The sequence below is a fragment of the Aythya marila genome (genome assembly GCF_965140915.1).
Source record: "Aythya marila genome assembly, chromosome: 12".
NCBI classification, from domain to species: Eukaryota; Metazoa; Chordata; class Aves; order Anseriformes; family Anatidae; genus Aythya; species Aythya marila.
Genome location: NC_139053.1, coordinates 5,066,579 through 5,078,370, shown reverse-complemented (window position 1 = coordinate 5,078,370; position 11,792 = coordinate 5,066,579). Strand labels below are relative to the sequence as shown.

At 34.1% G+C, this 11,792-nt stretch overlaps 1 long non-coding RNA gene across 1 annotated transcript in view; it reads left to right on the top strand.

Moving 5' to 3' along the window:
- Window positions 1-8,667: 8,667 nt before the first annotated feature.
- LOC309882689 overlaps window positions 8,668-11,792 on the top strand; it is a 175,435-nt gene continuing 172,310 nt past the window's right edge. Inside the window, exon 1 of the long non-coding RNA XR_014318342.1 lies at window positions 8,668-9,076. This is a non-coding gene — a long non-coding RNA (uncharacterized lncRNA). The remainder of the gene's footprint in view (window positions 9,077-11,792) is intronic.

The following is an 11,792-nucleotide window of genomic DNA, read 5'->3' as shown; positions in this document are numbered from 1 at the left end:
TTTTTATTATTATTTTGTTGTTGTTGTTATGCTTACTCCTCTGAAAGCTAAGGATGAGGAACTATTTTTGTGGAAAAATGATTATCATGAATATGAAAAATAAATTTATTATTCATAAAAAATAAAAAACTATTAGGAAATTTAATTGTTGAATATTGGCATATACTGTGGTACAGCAAGTGTTTCATTTCAGCATATTGTTACAGGTATTGATACAGATATTTTGTACTAGTATTTTTGCAATACTAGAAGTACAGAAGGAAGAAAAAATGTTACTTTTTACACCTGAACCTATCCTGAATATGTGTGAAATTAAAGATGTAGCAAATATCTGTGAAACTGGGATTCATTAATCACTAGAATGCACTGGAGAAAGATAAGTAACTTAAATATCAAAACATTCAGCATAAAGATTTTTTCCTCCATTTTATTTATATTCTAGGGTAGCACATAAGTTGTATCCATACCAAAGGAAAGGTGACAGGAATGCTGCAAAGATGCCTCAGTTAGTAGGCCATAATATGGCCTTAAAAAAAGCATAGTGTTGAAAATGATGTGAATTTAAAAATTGGTAGTGATCTATATGCAATTAAAGGATAGTTTGACTGTTGCTTACCAAAAGTTAATTATGGGATGTATAATTAAGTTGAATTTGAAAGACAAGCAGCTTATAGAATGCCCCTTCTATTAAGACTGAAACAGAAAAACTGCCCTTAATGTACAGAGCACTTGGGAACCTGTTCTATTTTACCTCAGCTGAATACGGTTCTGTATATTATTACTCTTATGAAATACTTTCCTCTGCTACCTCCAGATACTTTTTAATGCTCAGGAAAACTAAAGAAAATCAGCTTCAATAGGTCTGCTTTTTTCTTGACCTATTAATACTTTGTGCTTATGCTGCTACGGAAGTTTTCTGACTTCTAGATTAACGTATGAGCTGATGCACAAATAGAACTTTTTTCTTTATCTTAATGTTACTGAGCTTCATGTAAAATGGGCTTATAAGCATGCTAACCATTGTACGGGGAAAAGCAATCTTTTCTGTTTTGAAGTATTTGCAATTAATACGGAAGCTTCAGGAACTATGGGTGAAAATTGGTGGTGTGTTCTACTTCAAACACCCTGTACTCAGTCACTGGCAATCTAAGATGGTGCTGCTGCCGCTGCCATTATGCTTTGCTTTATTTATATATTCAGTCACACCATTGGTTCCACTTCTTCCCAGGAGTTATATTTGCTTTGGAGGTTGAGAGAATTACACCAAGAGTACACTAAAGAACATGGTGGTTAATTGAGAGCTTTTGGTAGAAGCAGTCTGGACACCACCTGAAGTTTCTTTTCAAATGAGGCTTTCTTTATTATGCTTTTTCTTTTCTGCCAGAGAGGTCATTCTAAACTTTCTTAAGCATCTTCTGAATTAAGAAGAGTTGGTTTGAAAACTGAGCACAATGTGGTGGTGTAGAAGTAGCTGGAAATGACAGGAACCTTTTTGCTATTTAGCATAGCAACAATGAATTTCTGGTAAACAATGAGTGATACAGATTTGGTTCGCTCTGAAAATCCATTCCATGCTAAATGTAACACTTAAAATGTATATCCCGTATGTCAATACCTGCTTTGTTCTGTAGCTAAAGACGGATTGATTTTTTTTTCCTTGCACAAGCATTTTTCTCAGCACTTTTCCAGTACATTTTTTGCAATTTTGCAATGGGTTGATCAGACTGCAGCAAATCGGTGTTTTTTAGTGTGAAATGTGAATGTAGTTGTACATGCTTTGAAACTGTCTGGACTTGGCAATGACTATAGCTTTTTTCTTCTATGAATTGTGTAGCATCTTATGCAAAATACTGATAATGTTTGAATGAAATTACAATCTGGCAATCTGTGTATGTGAAGCTTTAGGGAAAACATCAAATACTGGAAAAGTGTAACAGTGATGCCTTTTCACTGGCAGGTTGGTCACATAAACTACATAGCAAAGCAAATGAAAGTAAACTCAGGATATCAACAAGGCATTTATTTGGAAAAGAAGTGTGAGAATGGCTTTCAGGCTAGTGAGTTTTCATCAGGTTGAGGCTCTCATGGAGATAACTTTAGTGGAAAAGGAAGATGAGTGGCTCATGGAGGTCAGATAATGCAGTGAAAAGCATAGTTTAAAAAGCTAAGAATTAAATGAATCCAGGAAAGTTAAAACGATTAAAATCAAAGTAAAAGCTAAGATCCTGTTCTATGAATGACAGTACAAGATTAAGAAGAGATGAAGAAGTGGAAAATCTCTGCATATTGTTAATCCTGTGGGTGGTGAAAAGTGAAATATTGTTCTCTAAGCAATAGTAATGGGAAAGTGACTGGGGAGAAGGGATGCCTGTGGTGTGAAAAGTGAAACCCTTTGGGGGTATTTGAATGAGAGATTTCACATTGCTATGTGAATTCTGAAATATTTTTGGTAGACTCTCTGAAGTTTACTTGTAAATATGATCTTATATTAAAACACAGCCTTAGACTTCCTTAACTAAGTCTGAACTGAAGGCCTTGAATTTCTGCAGTCTTGAAGCCCAGGATGCTGAATCTTGAGTTGTAGGTGTGCAGACACATTAGTCGTCCTTTGTACTTCTATTCGCGTCCCACATACTTAGTTTTCCTCATTTCTCAACCAAGATGATAAGAACTCTTGTTGCTTCCAAATCTCCTGCACTTTTTTTTTTTTTTTTTTTTTTTTAAGTGAACATCCATCTCAAAGTTTATGCTATTGTAGAAATACTATGGAATATCCGTATGCCTTCTGGAATAAGTAGAGCAAGACTCTTTGGCAACACTTGAATAGCATAATTTTTCAATAATAAATGGGCTACAAACTGATGTAGAATTATTTACTGTTTCCTTTAAGTCCTAGAACTTTTAGAGGTAAATATTTTTGGTTGCTGAAAGTATTACTTACAGTATTGCTATGAATATTTTGGGGAAGATCACAGGAAAGTATATTATTCTGAGATTTAAAAAGGGGGAGGAGGAGGATTACTATTGTAAGTGACAGTTTAGAGATTAAATAAGTGTAATAGTACCTTAGTATGTTTTTCCCTTTGAATCATTTTGCTCTTTTGATAATTAATTTAAAATATAAAATACACTGTACATCTAATAATTGTCTTTAAAAAAATAACTAAATTTAAATGCATGTCAGTGAAACTATTTAGAAAGGAAGTTCTAAATTCAATTTCTATTTTAAGGCCATTTAAATAGTCTTTGCTTGATAAACCTATTAAAATTCCAATGTGAAATGATCCAAAATGTTTGGGATTAAGTGGATGAAACAGAACCAGTTGACTAAAATACCTCAAAACAGAATTCAGGAATCATGTTTGTATTAAATGTCATTTTATATCTCAATTCCTTTTATCCTACCACTAGTGGAGAGAGATGTGTACTGATCTTAGAGTTTGATCATTGCTCAGAATTCCTCTAAATTCCAAATTTTAGATAGTATTTGATAGGAAACATCCCATATATAAATACTCTTAAGTGATACATTTTCTGTTGAGGTAGAACATCTTTCCCTCACCATTGGAAAAACAGGAGACAGACAAGTTTTGGAAAAGAATGTTATACGGGAAAAACTTAGTTTTTGGTGTTGTTGTTTTGTTTGTTTGTTTTTAATATATATAATATTATATTTGTGTGTGTTATATAATGCATGTGTGTACATGTGTATGTCACTGATAGTGTTTACTGGAAACTGAAGTGAGGTATATGCAGTGTGCTCAGAAAGCCTGCAATTTGATCTAATCAGAGCTTGGACTAAGAATGTAATAAATTGTCAATGCTGGACTTTTGCATTCATTTACACTAATATAGAGTGTCTCATTTCTGAGAAGTAAATCACAGTGGCTTCAGTACTTTATTTTCCATCTTGTATGTAAGTAAACTGCAGGATCAACTGGGAGGTTGAATCAATCTGCTATTTATTACCTCGAAATGTGACACCCTATTTTAAGTGCCTTATTCCCTTATGATTTAGACTGAGTAGTGCATTATGTTTAAACAATATAGAAACCAGCTTTACTGTTACTGGATTTTTCACTTTAGATGTGATGGATTTACATTTGTAGAAAACTTTCAGTGTATAAAGATATTATTTCATAAAATGGAATTTCAGACATTGTTAGAGAACAAGAAAAGCAATTGAAGTTACTTCTTCCTGTCATTTGATAATTATTAGTAATTCTACAGCTTTTTTTTCCCAAAGATTTTATTTAAATGCTCTTGAAAAACATGCTATTGACCAACTGTTTCATTTTTATTTTTATTTTTGTCTGCAACAGATTGAGAATACTTAGGAAATTATTTTCCCATAATCTGTTGATTCTTGCAGAGCATAGGGCATTTCAATCATTTTTCTGAATTGGTTCTAGTGTTTTAATGGAACTTTTCTCCATTATTTTAAGGCAGTATAGAGGTAAGATTTTTTGTTGCTTTTGTTATTATTTTTCATGTAGAGCAATTGGTGAGAATCAACACTTTCCTCTTGTGATGTTATATTCTGGGAGCATACAGCACACTACGATATCTAATAATGTCAGTTTAAGTCATTTACTTTCATTATGTTTTTAAAATGGTTTTTCATTTGTTGACCTACTCTTTAAGGTACTGATGGCAACAGATAGGGAACTTATCACATAAAAATCTTATCCATTTCATTGAATAAAAAGATAGTAATAACTATAGTTAAGAATTTTGACTGCTTGGTCACATTACACATAATTTATTTGGGGTTTAAAATCTGATTCATATCATGCCTTTGCTCTGATTTTCCACTTCCAACATTAACTAAATGTCAGCAAAATCCTCTCCTGCTTACAAGATCAGTGTTATGTTTTGTGAAAATGTTTTTGTTTTTTGTAATCCTCCAAATTAAGGAAAGGCATCAAGATATTCTGCTGGAAATGGAAAAGTAACCTCCATTTTCTAAAAGGAAACCTTTTGAAAGTCAAGTCAGAAATGCAATTGAATATATACTTATTTCAGCATGGTGATGTAAGGTTTTAGTGAAGTTTTGTCATATCATAATGACTTTTTTTACTCTGTACTACTTAAATGGAAAACATAAAAACAAATGATATTGTAAACTTTTAAGAAAGTTCTTATACAGTGTTTGCAGCTGCAATCTTTGAAAACCTCTATTGTCTTGAAAGTATATTTGATATTCAGAGCAGAAAAATTAAAGTTGGAAGGAAATAAACCCACACTACCAACTTCCTTCCATTATTAAGTAGTTGAAAAATACCTGCAATGTGTGAATAGTAGCAAAGGGCTAACTTTTATTCCACAGATCTATTCCACAGATGATTAAAATATTAATGTGGAGGCTAAATGACTAGATAAACTATATCGAGGCACATGAAATCATGAAAATATCTTGAATAGTCACCTAGTAATTTAATTGATTTGCTTTGACTAGCACACAGTTCCCCCCCCCCCCCCCCCCCCCCCCGTTTTATTACAGGCGTACTGTATGCTCAACAGTAAAGACAGGGGAAAGCATATGGCCTCCTGTTTGAACTTCTGTAATTAATCCTTCCAAATACTATTTCCTTGGAAAGTTATTTTTAATTTTATTACAGTCTGTTCTTGTATTCTCCCACACAATCACTTGGGCAACATTTGTATCGATGAAAACGACATAAAGCAGCTCTTAACTAAAAGGAGACTGCTGTTTTACACAACATGTAAATGATTAAGTGATAGATTTTTATTACTGTTTGTGTGTGGAGTGCACTACAGCATTTGAACATTAACCCCCCACACACCCCACCCCAAATCTGTGCAGTCCTACAGTATGTGTTTAGGATTGTTTACTGTTTAAATTTGTACATCTTATTATTTAGAAACCTTTTAAATGTTAATTATTCCCTTAGAGATATTTTGATATTTTTGTGTATGTTGTGTGGATTCTTATGCTCGTGCAAAATAAATTGCTGCTCTGTGTGTGGTAAGTGGTGAGAGTCTAAATGAACATTATAGATATAATCGATGGAGAAATATTGAAAAATGTCTCAATAAAAGCTGATCAGGTTGATCCTATCCCTGTCAGCAGTTCGTATATTAAAAAAAAAAAAAAAAAGTCTGTCCATTCTTAAAGCTAGCTTTGTTGCTTGCCCACATAGAGAATTCCAGATGTGAGTACTAAGCATGACTATTTATTGGCAAGATATTGGATACTGCAACCCTTTCAGGCAACACAGGGGAGTAACAATGCAAAGGAGATAACGTGATGATAAAGGTAGCAGCAGGGATTATGCTTCTAAATATCTGAAAATATTTTTGAGAACTGCATGCAATGGAGCTAGGCTGAGTTCTGCAGTACTCGTCATGTAACAGAAAGTATATTTAAAATACTTTATTACTTTAATATACTTGAGTTGCCTACAAATCATGGCACAGTGAGAAATTAAGAATTTACCTTGCAGCACTGTCTAGGTGTTTTCAGAGATTGTCTTGAACTGCAGGTTGAAGGGAAACCTTCCCCCAGTTTAGTCTTGGAAAAAAAGTAGAGTAATTATAAACTCTGTGCTCTTGGAAAGCTTGTAATAATGTCTGCCGTATTAGATCCTCCTATCTCTTCCCTCCTCATCCCTATCCATCTCTTGTAAGACTAGTAAAGGAGTTTTCTATGGCAGTATTAGTTTGAATGCTTTTAAAGGTTGTAAGTATAACATAATTTCAGTTGAAGTCTCCCAGCAAGAAATAAGACTGAGTACAAACAATTGACTTAATGTCATTTTATTCAGATAAGCTAAAGGGTAAAAACAATGTTTAAAATATACCTCTTAGCAAATTAATTCCTGTTCAAGAATTATGGACAGATCGTATTTCCAGAAGCGTGAAAAAGGCCTCTTATGAATGATGAATGATCAGATGTTAGGTTGTTAGGTGTGGTGGTTTTTTTTTTGTTTTGTTTTGTTTTTTGTTTTTTTCTCCTCCAAGAAACTGAAATTGTTGCATTCTACCAGAGTGGACAGCACAGGCTTGACTTAGCTAGGCACAGTCCTCATTAATTCAGGTAAAGTATTAGGTCAGCAGCTCCAATAGTGCCACATTTGCAAATTCAGTTGCTGTTTTTCTTTGAAGATATGCTTCTCAGTTCTGTCACATAAAACACTAGATTGAAGTGGGGCACTTGTTTCTGGCTAAATGAAGTCATGTTTTTACAGAATAGTAACACATTTTCTTGGCCTGCATATATGAAGTCGTACACATGAAATGAAACTGTATAATGAGCACCCTCAAACTAAGATGATCAAATAGTTTTAGTTCATGTATTTTTAATAAACATGGATTAGATTATGTAGTAGTTTAGGTAATTATTATAAACACTTCTATAACACGTACATGTCAGCTATTGACAGTTTTTTCTTTTATGTTCCTTATTTATAGAAAATTATACCTTTATCTTTACTCTTGAGGTTTTTATTTAATTTGAAAAGATTTTTGTAGTGATGTCTTAACAAAAGTCCATTAAACCCATACCATGCTAGAAAGCTCTGTATCATTTCAAAGCTACATATATATATATATATATATATACACATTTATATATATATATATTTAAGGATACACAGACAGCCCCCTGTTAGCATACTTACAGAGAGCCTTAGTCTTTAATGTAATTCATGTCAAAGTATATGTTCTTGTCACGGTCCATACTCTTACCAAAGTAAATCTCAAGGTACCTTCTAGAATTGTCAGGCAATGGTAACTTTTTGTTAACGTTATAAGCTGTGTAAAAATGTTTTCATTTTCAGTACACTTGATTAATAGCCCTTAAAAAGGGGACTCATTATATCTGTAAGAGATGTAGATTTATGGTAAATTTACTCGTCAATCAGTAAGCTAGATCTTATTGACAAAAGTGAGGTGATCGGAAGGGCATGGGGGAGAAATGTTCCAGATCCTAGGAATCATTGACTGCTCAATGCCTTATAAGAAGGAAGCACTGCTAATTTTCTGCATTATTAAATAAGTGAGAATCTCAAACCTTTAGACAAAGAAAAATTTAAATATGGACTTCATTAGCAGGGCTGTGGATGTTAAAAACTTCACCAAAAAAAAAAAAAATCCAATAGAAATGCTCCCTTATCAACTATTGCTGATGGAATAACAATGCTTTTGAAGATTATTGGAGTTTGGGAAAATGCATTATGTTATGCTTTCCAAGAGACAGTCGTTACTGTGCATTTTCTGCTGGTAACTGTTGAAGAAAGCATCGTTTTGTGGGTGGCAGCTTTTATGTTCAAGATGGCTTGTTTTCTTGAAATCAACAACAAAAAGTTGTCACTCTTCAGCTTTTATAGTATCAGTGCTTTGGGGTTATCTGCTTGTCTCTCAGTGAAACAAAAATATGTACATAAAGCTAGAAAAGTGTTCCTTAGTATTAGCATTCCCTTTTGTTTGTAGTGCAGATGGGTAAATATTCCTTAACTCTGAGCTCTGACCTCAAAACTGTGGTTTAATAACTAACTGTAGTTTTACTAAATTCCACCACAGTGATCTCTATAGTTTGCTATGTCACAAAAGCAAATCTAGTGTTTCACTAGTACCTGCTCTTCAGGATAATGTAGTCATTACTCTCCAAGATATTTCTGGTTTTTGCAGAGTTTTGTGCTTGTGTAGGGTTGGTTTTTTTGTTTGTTTGTTTTGATTTGTGTGTTATTTTTTTCTTTTGTGATGGGGGGTGGGATTTTTTTTTCTTGGATTGATTTAAGACACACCTAATTGTCGTGTTGATAAAGTAAGAAAGATATAATCTTTGCACATTAGTTACCTTCTGTGGCTTGTGATTTGCTACAGAAATTAGGTGAAGGGAAAGAAGTCTTTAGATTCAGATCCTGAGAAACCGTGTGCCCCATTCCTTACATTCACCAAGAAGATTTTTATCTAACAGCAGGATGGAAGACATCACTGTGTAACTTTTCATGTATTCATGTTTCATTTGTGCTCTCAAAAGTTTAATCTGCCTACAAAACAGATGATGAGTCTGGCTCTAGTTACAAGCAGTGGGAGGCTTTACCTTTAGCAGGTGAGTCATTACAACACAACATTCCATTTTAATGCTGTTATGCAAAATGTTTTTTGATGTTTTCTTATGATGTATGGATTGTGCAGAATTTATGAAAGAAGCAATTAAGTGGGTGGTGCCTATGAGTCAGGATTATATTTTAAAGTATGCTCATTTACTTGAGTAGTACTATCATTATTCTGAGCACTCCTACCTCTAAGACCTTAACATATAGATGGATGATGTTCTTTTACCCTTTAATAGTTCTTTACCTTTATTAATTCTTTACCTTTTCTTTCTAATATTAAACTCCTTCCCACTATAAGCTAACATTAGTAAAATAGCGAACTCAACTGACTCCTGTAGCCTGAGACAATATTATGAGGTGACATCTTTACCTCGTAATATTGATTCTTTAATAGGCCTCAGTTAAAGTGAACTGATTATAAGAAGCAGATGGGTGCTTACTGGTGAGATATTGTAGTAACAAAACAGTTTCAGTGGCTTGTGAGCTAACAACCGTACAGGAGATAAGCCTTTAGTTATATATTGAACGTAAAAGGTAGTCTTGTATTAGAGCTTCCTGGAGAGAGGATTCTTAAATGTGGCTGGGTTGGTTGGCTGTTTAAATACTTTCTCCAGCTCATTTAATATGGCTTGAGTTTTTTTGTATTGGAAGATTTCTTTCTATAAATTGCAGTTGTACTATGCCACCTTGGAATGGCCTGTCAGCTGTATGATATAGATTTGTTGTTTGTTTTTTTTGGCATTCTAATAGTGCATAACTTCTTCAGAAAAAGAAATTACTACTGTTTGAAGATCACAATGTGTTTATTAATCATTTATCCTAAAATGTTTAGTTATAATTTGTAGTTCTAGTCTGCAGTGCACTTAAGAGATTTGCATTATAAAGTAAAACATTCCAGTTAAAATAAGATTTGCTCATAAATGATTCATTTGGCAGTTATTAAATCACCTTCTAACTCCCATCTGCCGTAAGGAGTTTATCAGAGCACTGTAATGGCATGGCAAACAGCTGGCTGTCTATTAGCCATTTAAAGTTGGAAAACCACTGGCCAGTTTACTATGTCAAATTTGTTCTTTACAGGGAGTTATTTTACAAGCTGGATGGTGTTGGAAGGTTTTTTCTTTTGTTTTGTTTATGAATACTTTATTTCTGTGGTAAAGGAAGGATAAACGAGGTTTGCATACCAGGAAATGTTTTAGTACCACATAACTAGATGGAGTGGCAGTTAGATGGCCAAAGGCCACTTCAAAATTAGTGTGCCATTTGCTTTTGCTGTAAACAAAACCCAAACCTGCTCGCCCTTGCAAAGCTAAGAAAACGAGCTCACTAACTGGCAGTTTGGCATGGAATGGGAAGATGACTCTGAAGCAATTCCCTCATAAATGTATTTTGTCCTCACTTAGGGTGGTGCATAGTCATGCCTTTTGATTTACGTGTGTTTGAGTATAAACTGAACATCAACAGAAAGATTTTGAGAAGTATGGGGAGCATGTACAGTAGTGGCCCTACCTAGTGCATATAGAGAAACTGTAGGATTATCACAGGACCTTTGTCACTGAAATGAAGAGGAAAGTAATTGCCCAAAGAAGTGGCTGGTAGCTGAATAGTGCTGTATATTTTGCTGTAAGTATTGTCTGTCTTTTATCCAGGCAAGGAACAGTAGTGCAAAATCTAAACCTTGTTTTCCAACCAGTATGAGGGATAACCATATGGTTAAACATATGAAAGATGTGAAGTATTTCCAAAGATTTCAGCTCTTCGTTGGTTCGTTCGTAAGCAGATGCTTTTTCTCTTCATGCATAATTTCTGTTATGGGACTGCCGGAATATTGGTGGGTAAATATGCCACCAAGTCAGTCCACAGAGCTCTGGGATTGTAATTTAAGTGATATAGGTGCTTTTAATTTCACAGGTGTTCACAAAGTGGCGTTTATTTCAGTTTTGTTTATAGGCAATTTGCATTGGTCTGGAGGTCCAAAAATACCATAGATAAGAGATCAAGTTTATATATAAATTTAATTCCTCCGTTAGTGTCAGAACCCCTGATCTGCATTGCTGTCCCTCAGGCGCAGGCAGAGCACCTAAAGAAGGCACAAGGACTATGCAGGGATGTGGCTTTGTCTGCAGAGATCTAAACTGAAAAATAGATTCCAAATAGACTGAAGAAAGCAGGTGCTTGATAACCTTGAAATAGTTCATAGATAATACAGAATTTCAAGTGTTGTAGAAATACAAACACTTATGTTTGCATTCCTGGGACAATTCTTCAATACTGTTATGAACTGAGAATTTTTCAGAGCAACAGGAGAGCTTTTTGTGACCAACACTTAACTTGAATTCTTCCTTAATGAAATTATTTGATACTGGAGAGAACGTATCCCTGCTCCGGTCTGTTCCTGTGTATAGATGCTGTGCTTCATTCCATTCTGGATTATAATGATTTGGGTTCTGTATATATGCTCAGAGAAGTTTTTTGTTTGTTTGTTTGTTTTTCTTTTGGGGTCGCTGTTTTACTTTTTGTTATATTCTTGAGGGAAAATTCAGTTTGAATTTTGAATATTGTTTATATAAGCATGCAGTTGCCTACCTGTATCTTAGGTGCATGGCTTTTAAACGTAATCTAGATAATGAATAGCATAATTACAATAAACAGTTGGAGATGGATTATGAGCTACTATCTTTTAAATCATGATCCTTTTCAGATGTAATC